Here is a 17,186-nt window from a genome sequence, read left to right on the forward strand (position 1 = left end):
AACCAGGGCGTCACCTCTCCACAGATATGACCTGTAAATTCCATGCCGTGGAACATTCCAGACACAGTAATAATATGAAGAGTCACACGCCTCCCACAGTCTGTAAGAATGTGTAACAGAAGAATATGTTTCAGAACTCTGTTCAAGTAAAAGCATCAAAGTTATGGTCCAACTTTGAAAACACCACAGCTCCACAACAGCCACGAGCCACACACTGAGCTACACACTGAGCTACACACTGAACTGCACACTGAGCTACACACTGAGCTACACACTGAACTGCACACTGAGCTGCACACTGAGCTGCACACTGAGCTACACACTGAGCTGCACACTGAGCTGCACACTGAGCTACACACTGAGCTGCACACTGATCTGCACACTGAGCTGCACACTGAGCTACACTCTGAGCTATACACTGATCTGCACACTGAGCTGCACACTGAGCTACACTCTGAGCTATACACTGAGCTGCACACTGAGCTACACACTGAACTGCACACTGAGCTACACACTGAGCTGCACACTGAGCTACACACTGAGCTGCACACTGAACAACACACTGAGCTGCACACTCATCTGCACACTGAGCTACACACTGAGCTACACACTGAGCTGCACACTGAGCTACACAATGAGCTACACACTGAGCTATACACTGAGCTGCACACTGAGCTACACACTGAACTGCACACTGAGCTACACACTGAACAGCACACTGAGCTGCACACTGAGCTGCACACTGAACAACACACTGAGCTGCACACTCATCTGCACACTGAGCTACACACTGAGCTAAACACTGAACTACACACTGAGCTACACACTGAGCTGCACACTGAGCTACACACTGAACTGCACACTGAGCTACACACTGAACTGCACACTGTGCTACACACTGAGCTGCACACTGAACAACACACTGAGCTGCAAACTCATCTGCACACTGAGCTACACACTGAGCTGCACACTGATCTGCACACTGAGCTACACACTGAGCTGCACACTGAACAACACAATGAGCTGCACACTGAGCTTCACACTGAGCTACACACTGAGCTACACACTGAACTACACACTGAGCTACACACAGAGCTGCACACTGAGCTACACACTGAACTGCACACTGAGCTGCACACTGAGCTACAAACTGAGCTACACACTGAGCTACACACTGAGCTACACACTGAGCTGCACACTGAGCTGCACACTGAGCCGCACACTGAACTGCACACTGAGCTGCACACTGAGCTACACACTGAGCTACACACTGAGCTGCACACTGAGCTGCACACTGAGCTACACACTGAACAACACACTGAGCTGCACACTCATCTGCACACTGAGCTACACACTGAGCTGCACACTGATCTGCACACTAAGCTGCACACTGAGCTACACACTGAGCTGCACACTGAACAACACACTGAGCTGCACACTCATCTGCACACTGAGCTACACACTGAGCTACACACTGAGCTGCACACTGAACAACACACTGAGCTGCACACTCATCTGCACACTGAGCTACACACTGAGCTACACACTGAACTACACACTGAGCTACACACTGAGCTGCACACTGAGCTACACACTGAACTGCACACTGAGCTGCACACTGAGCTGCACACTGAGCTACACACTGAGCTGCACACTGAACAACACACTGAGCTGCACACTCATCTGCACACTGAGCTACACACTGAGCTGCACACTGATCTGCACACTGAGCTGCACACTGAGCTACACACTGAGCTGCACACTGAACAACACACTGAGCTACACACTGAACTACACACTCATCTGCACACTGAGCTACACACTGAGCTACACACTGAGCTGAACACTGAACAACACACTGAGCTGCACACTCATCTGCACACTGAGCTACACACTGAGCTGCACACTGATCTGCACACTGAGCTACACACTGAGCTGCACACTGAACAACACACTGAGCTGCACACTCATCTGCACACTGAGCTACACACTGAGCTACACACTGAGCCGCACACAGAGCTGCACACTGAGCTACACACTGAGCTACACACTGAGCTGCACACTGAGCTACACACTGAGCTACACACAGAGCTACACACTGAGCTACACACTGAACTGCACACTGAGCTGCACACTGAGCCGCACACTGAGCCACACACTGAGCTACACACTGAGCTGCACACTGAGCTACACACTGAGCTACACACTGAGCTGCACACTGAGCCGCACACTGAGCCGCACACTGAGCCACACACTGAGCTACACACTGAGCTACACACTGAGCTACACACTGAGCTGCACACTGAGCTACACACTGAACTGCACACTGAGCTACACACTGAGCTGCACACTGAACAACACACTGAGCTGCACACTCATCTGCACACTGAGCTACACACTGAGCTGCACACTGATCTGCACACTGAGCTGCACACTGAACAACACACTGAGCTGCACACTCATCTGCACACTGAGCTACACACTGAGCTACACACTGAGCCGCACACTCATCTGCACACTGAGCTACACACTGAGCTACACACTGAGCTGCACACTGAGCTACACACTGAGCTGCACACTGAGCCGCACACTGAGCCACACACTGAGCTACACACTGAACTGCACACTGAGCTACACACTGAGCTACACACTGAGCTACACACTGAGCTGCACACTGAGCTACACACTGAACTGCACACTGAACTGCACACTGAGCCGCACACTGAGCTACACACTGAGCCGGACACTGAGCCACACACTGAGCTACACACTGAGCTACACACTGAGCTACACACTGAACTGCACACTGAGCTGCACACTGAGCTACACACTGAGCTACACACTGAGCTACACACTGAGCTGCACACTGAGCTGCACACTGAGCCGCACACTGAACTGCACACTGAGCTGCACACTGAGCTACACACTGAGCTACACACTGAGCTACACACTGAGCTGCACACTGAGCTGCACACTGAGCTGCACACTGAGCTACACACTGAACAACACACTGAGCTGCACACTCATCTGCACACTGAGCTACACACTGAGCTGCACACTGATCTGCACACTAAGCTGCACACTGAGCTACACACTGAGCTGCACACTGAACAACACACTGAGCTGCACACTCATCTGCACACTGAGCTACACACTGAGCTACACACTGAGCTGCACACTGAACAACACACTGAGCTGCACACTCATCTGCACACTGAGCTACACACTGAGCTACACACTGAACTACACACTGAGCTACACACTGAGCTGCACACTGAGCTACACACTGAACTACACACTGAGCTACACACTGAGCTGCACACTGAGCTACACACTGAACTGCACACTGCGCTGCACACTGAGCTACACACTGAGCTGCACACTGAACAACACACTGAGCTGCACACTCATCTGCACACTGAGCTACACACTGAGCTGCACACTGATCTGCACACTGAGCTGCACACTGAGCTACACACTGAGCTGCACACTGAACAACACACTGAGCTACACACTGAACTACACACTCATCTGCACACTGAGCTACACACTGAGCTGCACACTGAACAACACACTGAGCTGCACACTCATCTGCACACTGAGCTACACACTGAGCTGCACACTGATCTGCACACTGAGCTACACACTGAGCTGCACACTGAACAACACACTGAGCTGCACACTCATCTGCACACTGAGCTACACACTGAGCCGCACACTGAGCTACACACTGAGCTACACACTGAGCTGCACACTGAGCTACACACTGAACTGCACACTGAGCTACACACTGAGCTGCACACTGAACAACACACTGAGCTGCACACTCATCTGCACACTGAGCTACACACTGAGCTACACACTGAGCCGCACACTCATCTGCACACTGAGCTACACACTGAGCTACACACTGAGCTGCACACTGAGCTACACACTGAGCTGCACACTGAGCCGCACACTGAACTGCACACTGAGCCGCACACTGAGCTACACACTGAGCTACACACTGAGCTACACACTGAACTGCACACTGAGCTACACACTGAGCTACACACTGAGCTGCACACTGAGCTACACACTGAGCTACACACTGAACTGCACACTGAACTGCACACTGAGCCGCACACTGAGCTACACACTGAGCCGCACACTGAGCTACACACTGAGCTACACACTGAGCTGCACACTGATCTGCACACTAAGCTGCACACTGATCTGCACACTGAGCTGCACACTGAACAACACACTGAGCTGCACACTCATCTGCACACTGAGCTACACACTGAGCTACACACTGAGCCGCACACTCATCTGCACACTGAGCTACACACTGAGCTACACACTGAACTACACACTCATCTGCACACTGAGCTACACACTGAGCTGCACACTGAACAACACACTGAGCTGCACACTCATCTGCACACTGAGCTACACACTGAGCTGCACACTGATCTGCACACTGAGCTACACACTGAGCTGCACACTGAACAACACACTGAGCTGCACACTCATCTGCACACTGAGCTACACACTGAGCCGCACACTGAGCTGCACACTGAGCTACACACTGAGCTGCACACTGAGCTACACACTGAACTGCACACTGAGCTACACACTGAGCCACACACTGAGCTACACACTGAGCTGCACACTGAGCTACACACTGAGCTACACACTGAGCTGCACACTGAGCCGCACACTGAGCCGCACACTGAGCCACACACTGAGCTACACACTGAGCTACACACTGAGCTACACACTGAGCTGCACACTGAGCTACACACTGAACTGCACACTGAGCTACACACTGAGCTGCACACTGAACAACACACTGAGCTGCACACTCATCTGCACACTGAGCTACACACTGAGCTACACACTGAGCCGCACACTCATCTGCACACTGAGCTACACACTGAGCTACACACTGAGCTGCACACTGAGCTACACACTGAGCTGCACACTGAGCCGCACACTGAACTGCACACTGAGCCGCACACTGAGCTACACACTGAGCTACACACTGAGCTACACACTGAACTGCACACTGAGCTACACACTGAGCTACACACTGAGCTGCACACTGAGCTACACACTGAGCTACACACTGAGCTGCACACTGAGCTACACACTGAACTGCACACTGAGCTACACACTGAGCTACACACTGAAGTGCACACTGAGCTACACACTGAGCTACACACTGAGCTGCACACTGAGCTACACACTGAGCTACACACTGAGCTGCACACTGAGCTACACACTGAACTGCACACTGAACTGCACACTGAGCCGCACACTGAGCTACACACTGAGCTACACACTGTGACAAACTTAAGCCTCGGACTGTAACTTCCACCCGCGCGTTGTCTCAAATGTAGGTCAAACACGCTGCGCTTCTGAAAACACCGCCCCGCGCGCCGCACGCACGCGCACGAGACGCGCGTGGGACTGCCATTGTGCGGCCCACGTCATGTTGCACGCTATAGGCAGCTTCTATAGGATTCTACTGTACTGCATGGCCGCCTATAGGCCCGGACCCTCTGCTCCAGCACCCCATGTATCCAGCACCGCCGCTGCCGCTCCTGCCGCGCGGCACTGACGCCATTCACGCGCGCGCACAGATCACTTAAACACGCTCTTCAATTATTCACGTGCCTTTTTGAACCTCAAGTGTCTGACGCGGCTGAAGTTACGCACACCGGCGCAGAGTCTGAGCCGCGCGCGTAAAAGTCGCAATAACACCGCAATTACGCGTGTCCCCCCCGCCCCCCCTCCACGCGCGCGCGCGTGCGGCTTAATGAGGGTTACGAGACGAGCGCGTTCCGGTGCATTTAAAATCAAGTCCGACCTCCTCTGCAGGACCGGGCAGGGCAACTGTCCGCGGGGGTTCATTTATTAAATGTGGTAACCAAGGCCACGAGATGAAGGTCTCTGTTCTTTCATTTGACGCGCGCCGGTGTCGAGCGCGCGCGCCGCTCTCGCCCTGCGCATCCACATCATCTATAATTCATGACATTTGAACGGTAAAGTTGTGGATGTGCGCGCGGCGGAGGCGGCGGCGGCGGCGGCGGCGGTTGAAGTGCAGCGGCTCGCGACCCGGGGATGCAGCCGCACACGGGAGGCCCATAACGGGAGCGCGTGTCGTGATTGCCCCGCGCGATCACGCGGCTTCACTGTGGAACCGAGCCAAGTTCAAGTGCGTTTGTACCGGCTCCAAACACTCGGCTGCGTCCGCGGAAAAAGCGTGACACCGAATCGCCTTTTGTCGACTCTTCCTGTGCGCGACGCGTCTCCGAGCGCCGCGTTCTGCCGCGTCCTGCCGCGTCCTGCCGCGGGTCCCGTGTGTGCAGATGCGCGTGTGCTGTGCTCGTTACCCGCTTTTCCCAGGTCCCAGGCCTGAGCCCTTTATGTCTCGCTTCGCTCCCGGAGCCTCCTTCCTCTTCTCTCCCCGTCCTCCGCCTCCCCTGCCCGGCCAGCTCTGCTCCAGATGCGCCGCTCTCTCCGCAGGGCCTCCGCGCGAGACCGTGCGCAGAGTCCCGGGTCCTAGTGCCGCCCGAGTACGAGGACAGGGGCCAGTACCGTCACCACCGGCCCGGGAACCAACCCAGAGCACCCGACGCAGAGCACCCAACCCAGAGCACCCGACCCAGAGCACCCGCATGTACCCAGAGCACCCGACCCAGAGCACCCGCATGTACCCAGAGCACCCGACCCAGAGCACCCAACACCCGACCCAGAGCACCCGACCCAGAGCACCCGCATGTACCCAGAGCACCCGACCCAGAGCACCCAACACCCGACCCAGAGCACCCGACCCAGAGCACCCGCATGTACCCAGAGCACCCGACCCAGAGCACCCAACACCCGACCCAGAGCACCCGACCCAGAGCACCCGCATGTACCCAGAGCACCCGACCCAGAGCACCCAACACCCGACCCAGAACAGGGGATGTGGATGAAATAAACACAGCACCTGGATCAGGTCTAAACCAGACCTAAACCTGGTCTAAAACAGGGACTAAACCAGGTCTAAACCAGGACTATACCAGGTCTAAACCAGGTCCAAACCAAGTCTAAACCAGGACTAAACCATGTCTAAACCAGGTTTAAAACAGGTCTAAAATAGGTCTAAACCAGGTCTAAACCAGGTCTGAACCAGGTCTAAACCAGGGACTAAACCCGGTCCAAACCAGGTCTAAAACAGCTCTAAATTAGGTCTAAACCAGCTCTAAACCAGCTCTAAACTAGCTCTAAACCAGGACTATTGTGAGTTATATATCATGAGTCTCGTTCTTGATTTAAAACACACTTGTTGCTCTCCAGTGGGATCCGTCTGTAATTCCTGTTGTAATTGTAATAATAAATGTACAAAGTCGTGGTTTTAGCAGCAGACCCCAAACGGCCCCTCGGGCGGGAGATAATGACCTTGTGTTCGGGGCCCGGAGACTTCAGGGGCCCGTAAAGCACCACAATAAAACCAAAACGCTCATTCAGCCACTATTTAACCGATAACACGCTTTTAACCGCAGCACAAACTGTGAACAATCACTTTTTCTCCTCTTCATTAGTCGTGTTTTGATCAATTCATTCATTGTTTGAGTAATTCTGTAGCAATGATTTACAATTATTTGAACATTCCAGATCGATAAAAGTGATTATAAAATGTCATGTACAAAATAAAAGCATTTAAAACAGATAAACACGTGACAATGGTTTAGTTTAAGCAGTTTTAGATCGATATGACGGTTACAATCAACACCATTATTGACCTATATTTAACCAGGAAAGTCCCCGGAGTGGGAGGAGCCTATTGCACACAGGTTTTTTAGTGGGCCGGGCAACTGTAGAACCCAGGGGAGAACATGCAAATTCCACTCGGGACTCGATCTCCTCGACCTGCGTATGAATATAAAACTGACACACAAAAACTCAAACAATTAAAATAACAATAAAACACAATTATTCAGTTTATTTTTTTATTTTATTTATTGTCTATTCGGTTTATATATGATTTATTATTCAGTTTATATATTTGTATTATTATTTTTCTGATTTTATATTTTTTATTCAGTTTATATATTTTTATTATTCAGTTTTTCTATATTTTTTATTATTATTTTTTCATTATCTAATTAATAATTGTATTTTCATTTTCAATTTCATTTCTCTTTTGAACAGAAAGGTTCCTGGTCTGACTGGAAAATAGTCCCCAAAGTATGGTCCCAGTCCCTAGTTCCTACATTCAAATGTGCATCAAATGAACTAAATGGAATTAAAAAAGAAAAGAACCAAGAACTGACAAAAAGTTCCCGTATATTTGTACTTCTTGGAGTAGCTTTGTGTAGTATTTAGTTGGAAGTAACAGTTCTCTTACTTGTGCAAAGGTTCTGGTTCCTCCTTTGGTTCCTCTTCAGAAGCCTTTCACTCACAACATTATTAACATTTGGTTCTTGCATCGCACTTTCAATGAAATAAACATCAAATTACCGTATTTTCCGGACCATACATTTTCATAGTTTTGGCCGGTGTGTGACTTATACTCCAGGGCGATTATATAATGACCACCACAAGAGGGCGCTCTAGGCTCTAAGCGACACAGAAGAAGAATCTGCACTTCCACTTCCTCTGGAGTTTGTGGAGTTGTTTAGAAGTGACACAGAGGAAGAAGAATTCAATGGATTTAGTGATTTGGGGTAAAACTGATGCTTTGCTAAACTTGTTAGCATGTTCTTTATGCTATAGTTATCTGAATAACTGTTCATATGTTACGTTAACATACCAGACACTTACCACAGTTCTGTCTGTGCCTCATGTAGCTGAAGGTGTTAGCGTTAGCATACGTCATGTAGCTGAAGGTGTTAGCGTTAGCATACCTCATGTAGCTGAAGGTGTTAGCGTTAGCATACGTACACCTATTCATCATGTTCTCTCATCTGTTATTATTTTAAACTGCATTTCAAGATGAAAGGTCTGTTCTTGGTCTTGGATTTTAGCAAATAAATTTACCCCAAAAATGCGATTTATACTCCAGTACGACTTATTATGTGTTTTTTTTCTACTCTAATATGCATTTTTTGGCTGGTGCGACTTATACTCTGGAAAATACGGTATAAATCAGTCGTTACATCAGAAGATTACTCTGACTGGTGCGATTTCTCAGACTTTTGACTTGGAGCTGATGTTATTCAGACGTTCACAGACGGAGCTCAAACCGAGGTCGACACCAGGAAGAGGAAGTGGTTCAGACTTCCACTTCCGCTGCACTTCCTCGTGACCCGCTGAGAGGGCATCAAAGGGCAACGTGCGACGACGAGAGACACCAAGTTCATTCTGATCAAATCTCTTCATCGCCGGTTAAGAAAAAACCCAAGAGCAGTTTTGTTTTCGACATCGTGGAGCGAAAGTGTGGGAGGAGTTTGTGACTTCAATACCAAAACAGTAAAAAGGATCTAAAAGACATATTGCTCAATAAATATATATTTTTTATTTTAACTTAAAAATAATAATAATAAAATAAAATAATTACAAATACAACAATAATAATAATAATAAAATAAAATAAATAAAAACATAATAAGAATGATAATAAAATAATAATACAAATAAAAATATAATAATGATAAAATAATAATAACAATAAAAATAAAATAATAATAAAATTGATGGTTTGTATAATCATAACAGTAATCAGAATATTAATTATATCATAGGCATTGGCAGAAATAAGTAATATATATATATTTTTTAATTAAATAAAAAAAAAATATGGTTAAAGCAAAAAATCTGTTCAATCTGTTTTTCATCTGTGAATCATCAAAAAATAAAAGCTTTTCTGTCAATTTGAGCTAAATAATGAATTGTAGTTGTGTTCTTAACGATGAGCTCCTTCCTGTTCCTGCCACTCTTCAACACTTTTAATTTATGTCATATTAAACAAACAAAGAAAGATTTTAGACATCGTATTCAGTATTTGAGTCAATTTGGCCTCATTTTTTGGAGTTAAAACTTTCATAAATCAGGCTCAGTTGTGGATATTGACAAATCCTTCAGTACAATTTGTAAAAAGTCTCGTTAAGTTTGAGTTTGGAAGGTTTTGCGTGTGTTACAATGTCCTAATAAGTGGATTAAATTAAATAAAAAGACGTCTTTAGAGAAAACTGACCAAAAAACTGAACAAATTTAATGCCGAGTTGTGTTTCCTTCGAAAATATTTCAAACTGTCTCTTAAAACGATTCCAGATGATCTATTATTACTACTTAACCTTTGACCCGATGCGGTTTGGTGCAGTGGCTGGAGGATTTGCATGTTTCACGTTGCCGGGGGAAACCATCTTCTCCCCAGACGCAATGAGAAGACACGGAAAGTCCCCAAGAACCCCCCGCACTAAAATACTATAATACTATAATACTATAATACATAATACTATAATACATAATACTATAATACTATACGACTATAATACATAATACTATAAGACTATAAGACTATAATACATAATACTATAATACTATAATACTATAAGACTATAATACATAATACTATAATACATAACACTATAATACGATAATATGATAATAATAACACGATCATAATAAGTATCACTACAAACTAAACAGGGCCTTGAGCTTCTGACAGAAATGTACGTTTAAATTTATCGATGTTAAGGCCTAAATTAGCCTCAATTGGCCTTGGTTTTTAGTCTATATTTTTCTGTTTACTTTATTATAAGATGTGTTTATTTAGATAGTTTTACAAGATATTTTTTTGTAACATTAAGCAACAAAAATATAAACTTAAAACAATCTGACCTAAATACATAAAATAAATAAAATGAAATAAATGAAACAAACCAAATAAAACAAAAAAGAAATTAAATTAAATTAATGAACAGAATAAAAAACAGACCGGGGCAGGACAACATATAACTCAGGATAGGTAAAAAAAAAGAAAAAAAAAGAAGAAAAAAAAAGACAGTAATAATGTGGTGTTCAAAGAGGAGTAAATTAAGACATGTGCATTTTACTTTTAATATAACTAAATAAAGTATCCTGCTGCAAGAACAACATGACTCTTTAAAGCAATATTTAGATCTTTTAATATATCTCACATTTGATTTATTTACAAAAGAAGAACAGTGGCTTCAGTAAAATGACCCGACAAGCAGATGATACAAAAGCTTAAGCTACAGAACACGGACAGAAACGCTACAGGGGACAAAGAAAGCACCAAATATCACAAATGTTTGGTTTGAAAAGTAAAGGGAAGAGCAGAGCTGTAGCAAAGTCAGACCAAGACTGTGTTAGAACCAAGTCCAAGTCCAAAAGAAAAAGGATTAAACTGGGTCCAAACAAGGGTTAATCTAAGGGTTAAGGGTTGATCCAAACCAGGACTAAACCAGGTCCAAAATGGAAATAAATCAGGTCTTGAAAAAACTTAACTTAACTTTCCCTGGACTTGAATAAAACCAAGTTAAACCCAAATCTAAACCAGGATTTGGACAGGTTTAAAACAGGACTAAACCAGGATTTTCAAAATAAAATAAAAACTAGGACTAACCAAATATAAACAAGAAGAAAAAAAACGGTCTTTTCTAGAACTTTTCCTTGACCAAATCAGGGCGGCGTCATCATAAATAACTAACCCAGATCTAAACTTGGTCCAGACTAGGAGTCAGGCAGGTCTAAAACAGGATTTGAACATCTAAATGAAATAAAAACTAGGACTAACCAAATCTAAACTAGGTCTTATCGAAGACTTTTCCTCGACTCTGAACCAACCCAAGATTACACCAGGACTACACCAGGACTACACCAGTATAAATGACTAATCCAGATCTAAACCTGGTCCAAACTAGGATTCAGACCGGTTTAAAACAGGACCAAACCAGGATTTGACCGTCTAAACCAGCAGAATGCAAACAAATAAAATGAAAATTAGGACAAACCAAATCCAAAACCTGGTCCAAACTAGGATTTAAGCAGGTCTAAAGTTGGACTAAACTAGCACCCGGTCATAAACTGGACTAAACTAGGACTTTTCCTGATCTTGAGCCAAATCAAGTACAAATAAACTGTCAAAAATAAACCAGATCGGAACCAAAACGAACCTCTGACCTCATTCAGCAGCGACTTTGCCACATCCATTTGAAGATTAAAACGTATCAAAAGCGTCACAGTTTGAAACATCTACCGCATCCTTAAAATGTCATTAAAACAAGGGGAAATAAAAAAGTAAAAACAGAAGCGGTCTTGTCTGCTACAGCTCCGCCCCCCGATATTGCCTTCAGGTCGAGTCAAAATGACGCAAGCGAAATGAACAAGCGGCTTTTATTCAACATTAAATCCACCTTGAGTTTTCCAACAGCGGAGACCATGGGAACCGGGCCCCGCGGTGCGAAAGAAACGGCCAGAGACAAACACGTAGATCGAAACACTCATCACACAAAAATGGCTGCGGCAATTTTGGCACAAATGCGAAAGGCTCGAGCGTAAAATTTCCCCTTAAAAAAAAAAACAACCAAAAAAACAATAAATAAGATAAATTTCACACGGAGAAATCACAAACGTGGACGTAAAGGCGATAAGATTGCTTCGATACTCTTTTTGTACAGACTTTACAATAACAACACGGCCACGAAATAAATATACGGAAAAATGCACTGCAAAAAAGGGATCGTCGAGGCTTGAATTCAGAATTATGTCGTTGTTTGAGAGGTTACGGCGCGTTTAGTTTGTGCAAAGGGATTCAGCAGGATGTAGCAGGTTTCTAAAATGAAGAATAATCAATAAAATACTGCATTGTGAAAAAAAACAAGGTATTATGTCACGTTTTTGACTGATCCAAAGCAGCTAACGTAACATTTTGACATGAAAAAATGCATTTGTTTAAAGTGCCTCTGACAGGTTTTTATGATTGACTCATTTTGACTTATTTGGTATATTTGTACCTGTTGTACATATAAATGATAGTTTTACACCAGTCGAGCAGATATTTGTGGAGAAAATGTTGAAAAATCTGTTGAAAAATGACAGGAAGTGACATCACAGCAGGGACAGTCATTCCAGTCAAAGTTTATGCAGAATTTACATTTAAAAAAACAACTTTTTTGAAAATAAAGTTGCTCTCACACAAAAAAATGGTGACATTAGATGAGTTTTGGCCCAGTGTTTGCTGGGTAATTTCCTGGTGTGATGTCATCAATTACAAACAGGAAGTTAAATCATAAACCTAAAAAATGTGCTATTCTGGGATAACGTTTTCATCAAATATGTTTATTCTAACTGCGTTTTAGTCCAATGAGTGGTCCGACCTGTAGGGGGCGCTTTAAAGCCAACGACGTGAATAATACTCTGAATTCAAGCGATTCCTTTTTTGCAGTGCATTTGTGACGCCGCAGAAGCCGAGACGAGCGGAAGACGTGACGTTCGAGATCGATCTGATTCAGACACAAACAGAACAAACAAACTCAAGACAGTTATTACCACGGCACTAAGTACGCAACTGGACTACGGAAGCCCAGGGGACCAAAAGAGTCGTTCGGCGTTAGCTTTAGCTTTAGCTCCGGTGTTTTTAAAAGTAACACAGTGAAAGTAAATCATTTCCTCGCAGTGTTCAACGACACGGCCGCGCGCCGTCTTTAGCCACGTTCCGACCGGCCTTGGCCCCGCCCCCCCAGACCGGTTCACACTTTGGCACGTTTTTTTCCTCCACGAAAAAAAAAAAGATGTTTAGTCATTTCAAGTTCGCGTGTCGCTGCGAGACGCGGCTAAAGCTACAAAAACACAAAACCAGTTCCGGTTTATCGACAGCTTTTCCTGCGTTTATTTCACGTCCGTGCAAAGCTTCGACGCCAACGACGATAAGCGGGAAACGGACGATGCTAACGCGCGCTAGCTTTGGTTTTTCACTAGGCATCAAATTGCCAAAAATAGTCTGAACACAAGTACTGAATATGGATGCGAGAGGCTAATCAGGACCGTCAATCGAGACGCGGGGGCCGTTTACTTTGTCTCGCACGTCGCGCTAAAGCGAACAGGTCGAAACGTGGCTTTTCCCCGGTGGAGGTTTGTGTCACCGCAAAGATACGACTCAAAGTGTTCCTGCTGGGCTTCCGTACGCAAACAAAAGCCTCGTGAACAGAGCGAACGTGAACTCTCACAGTGACACAGTGAAACAGATTCAGATCCCGGGACCAGGTGACCACAGGTTCAGATCCCGGACCAGGTGACCACAGGTTCAGATCCCAGACCACCGGGACCAGGTGACCACAGGTTCAGGTTCAGATCCCGGACCAGGTGACCACAGGTTCAGATCCCGGACCACCGGGACCAGGTGACCACAGGTTCAGGTTCAGATCCCGGACCAGGTGACCACAGTTTCAGATCCCGGACCAGATGACCACAGGTTCAGATGCCGGACCAGGTGACCACAGGTTCAGATCCCGGACCAGGTGACCACAGGTTCAGATCACGGACCAGGTGACCACAGGTTCAGATCCCGGACCAGGTGACCACAAGTTCAGATCCCGGACCAGGCGACCACAGGTTCAGATCCCGGAGCAGGTGACCACAGGTTCAGATCCCGGAGCAGGTGACCACAGGTTCAGATCCCGGACCAGGTGACCACAGGTTCAGATCCCGGACCAGGTGACCACAAGTTCAGATCCCGGACCAGGCGACCACAGGTTTAGATCCCGGAGCAGGTGACCACAGGTTCAGATCCCGGAGCAGGTGACCACAGGTTCAGATCCCGGACCAGGTGACCACGTTGGGAGCTTTTACCACTTCCTGTCAGCGCTTCAGTGTAAATCCTGCACTGAAAACAGACTCTTCTTGTGTAAAAGTCTGTCCCCAAGTGCAAAAGACAAAAAAACTCTGCGTGTGGGCGGGGTCAAACGACACTTCAACTCACTGACAAACGCCTCCTCGACCTTTGACCTGCTCTAAAACTGTTTGAGTCGGTAATATTTGTTTAGAATACTATGACTTCCTTGAGCCTCATTCACAAAATACAATAAAATAATCAACGTTAAATGTTAATCACCTTTTTCTAATCAAATATTCAACGTTAAATGAACATAAAGCCAATCTAAATTATTCACTTTGGCTCAACATAAAATAATTCCATAGAAAAAGTAGTGATATTATATTTAAATAGCGTTAACGTGTCATTTTTTGTGTCTATCTATAATGTATATTTAATTCAGGACAAGTATTGTGTTGTGTTGTTTACCAGTTAAAATGCAAACATTTTAAGTAGATTTACTCATAAAATCCAACCATTTGCATTGGATCTGCATCAAAACAATTGTAAAATAAAAGTATTAGCGTTTTATTTTCTTAAGACATAATGAATAAGTTTTTGTTTCGTATTTAGGAAAATGTTTAGAGCAGATTAACTTGACGTTTTACATCAACAGTGAAGAATAAAAACAATTCTGTTTAGGATTGTTGGTACTTTGTTGGTTTTTCTTTGGATTACAGCACAAATTACAAAAAAAATACCCAAAAGTCAAAGTGAATGAGACTCAACACATTCTTTTAAGCTTTAACTTCATCCAATCGTGATCATTTCTTCCACTTTTACATTCTCTTTCTCTCTAACACATACTTTCATCGCACATTTTCCTTAACGATTCAAATAAAGCGCGCAAATCCCGTTCACGAGCCTCTTGTCTGCTTTTTGTAGCGTAACTTGTTCTTTTCGCAGTTGTGGCAAGTTCACGACAAAAAACAATGTAGTAAATGGGTTAAAATGACTTAAAAATTTATAATATTGATATTGTTTTGAGTAGTTATGATGTATCTACTGTACGTACTGTGCAATAGCTTATTTAAACTTTTATCCCCCCAGAACTCTCTTTAGTTAGTTTATTAAAGTTCTGTCAAAAAATAAATAAATAAAATGAATTAATAATAATCAAACTACTTTAAACAACGTCAAACCACAATAAAATACATTGAAAAGTGTCACGTTTCATTGATAATATCATCAAAAAAATGCTAAAAATAAGATAATTAGTGTGATTTTAAGTCATTTTAAGTCATGTAGAGGAGTATTTCTGCCGTGTGCGATGTATATAATTTGTCCGGTCGGTTTAGTTGGTTTTAAAGGTGAGAAAAGGTCGTTTTTGAGTTGGAAACGGGAGTAATTTTGCCACATGGATTTGACATGGATGCGCTTGAACTCACAGCAGCAGCGGTTCAGTGTCAGGCAAAGAGGGCGTGGTCACGTGCAACTTCATTTTATTTCACTGGAAGCAACACTTTTGTTTGTTCGGATTGGATCATTTTTACTCTGAGCTTTTATTACATCTAATTTCGAACTTTGATTTGAGTCGATTTGATTTGTCGAGAAAAATGTGGAATAATTTGAAGTCTAATGAACACATCAAATTGTTTTACTTCAACAAACGTAATTGTACTCAACTTTAGCAGAAATATTCTTAATAATATTACTACTTATTAAAAAAATTACAAAAAAATTGAATTACTAAATAAATTAAATTAATACGATTTGCGGTGTTGTTTTGTTGCTAAAATAAGTTGATTAAAGTAATAATAATGAAGTTACATCCAATATATGTTAGAATGACAAGATAAACTATGTAAAATTGAAATAAAATCCATTAAAAATTCTTCACAGCTTCAAGATTAAAATATTAAATGATAAATAACTTTCACTTTCTTTTACAGCTTCTTTCTCCTTCTTTTATCCGTCCATCGTTTAATGTCACCACAACAAAACTACTCAGTAAATAGTAATAGTATTCAAAGTTTCGGCTGAACTTGAGCACATTTGACTTGCAAAGTAAAACAATTAAAGTAAAGTTTGTGTGCGGATTGAGGACGTGCGGGGCCTTTTTGAGTGGGGGCCTTTTTGCTCACGCACTCGCATTAAAGCAGAACTAAGTCACATTTTCACCTCATTAAACGTCTTTGTGATGGTTAAATATGTATTTTTTGGGCGTTCGAAGTGTGCGTCGTCGCTCCCTGCTGCCTCCGAGCGGAAAAACAGCCTTGTAACAACTCTTCTGAGAAACCCTGGCTCTTGGCAACACTAAATGACTTTGAATGTGATATTACTGTCTTATTATGATTTTTTTTTAAAGAAAAAAACAATTTAAAAGAAGGGTTTTCGTCTTTCTTGTGACAATGTATTTTCACAAGAGACCAGCAGG

General features: G+C 44.3%; 1 long non-coding RNA gene across 1 annotated transcript; it reads right to left on the reverse strand.

The window, feature by feature from the left end:
• Positions 1 to 11,085: 11,085 nt before the first annotated feature.
• Positions 11,086 to 11,773, reverse strand: LOC140370570 (uncharacterized). Its single transcript, XR_011928376.1, has 2 exons — positions 11,403 to 11,773; positions 11,086 to 11,344 (listed from the first exon to the last, which is right to left on the reverse strand). It is a non-coding gene; the product is annotated as an uncharacterized lncRNA (long non-coding RNA).
• Positions 11,774 to 17,186: the final 5,413 nt, after the last annotated feature.

This window comes from Eucyclogobius newberryi, unplaced genomic scaffold (genome assembly GCF_026437365.1).
Source record: "Eucyclogobius newberryi isolate DKJ021-1_F unplaced genomic scaffold, fEucNew1.0.hap1 SCAF_21, whole genome shotgun sequence".
NCBI classification, from domain to species: Eukaryota; Metazoa; Chordata; class Actinopteri; order Gobiiformes; family Gobiidae; genus Eucyclogobius; species Eucyclogobius newberryi.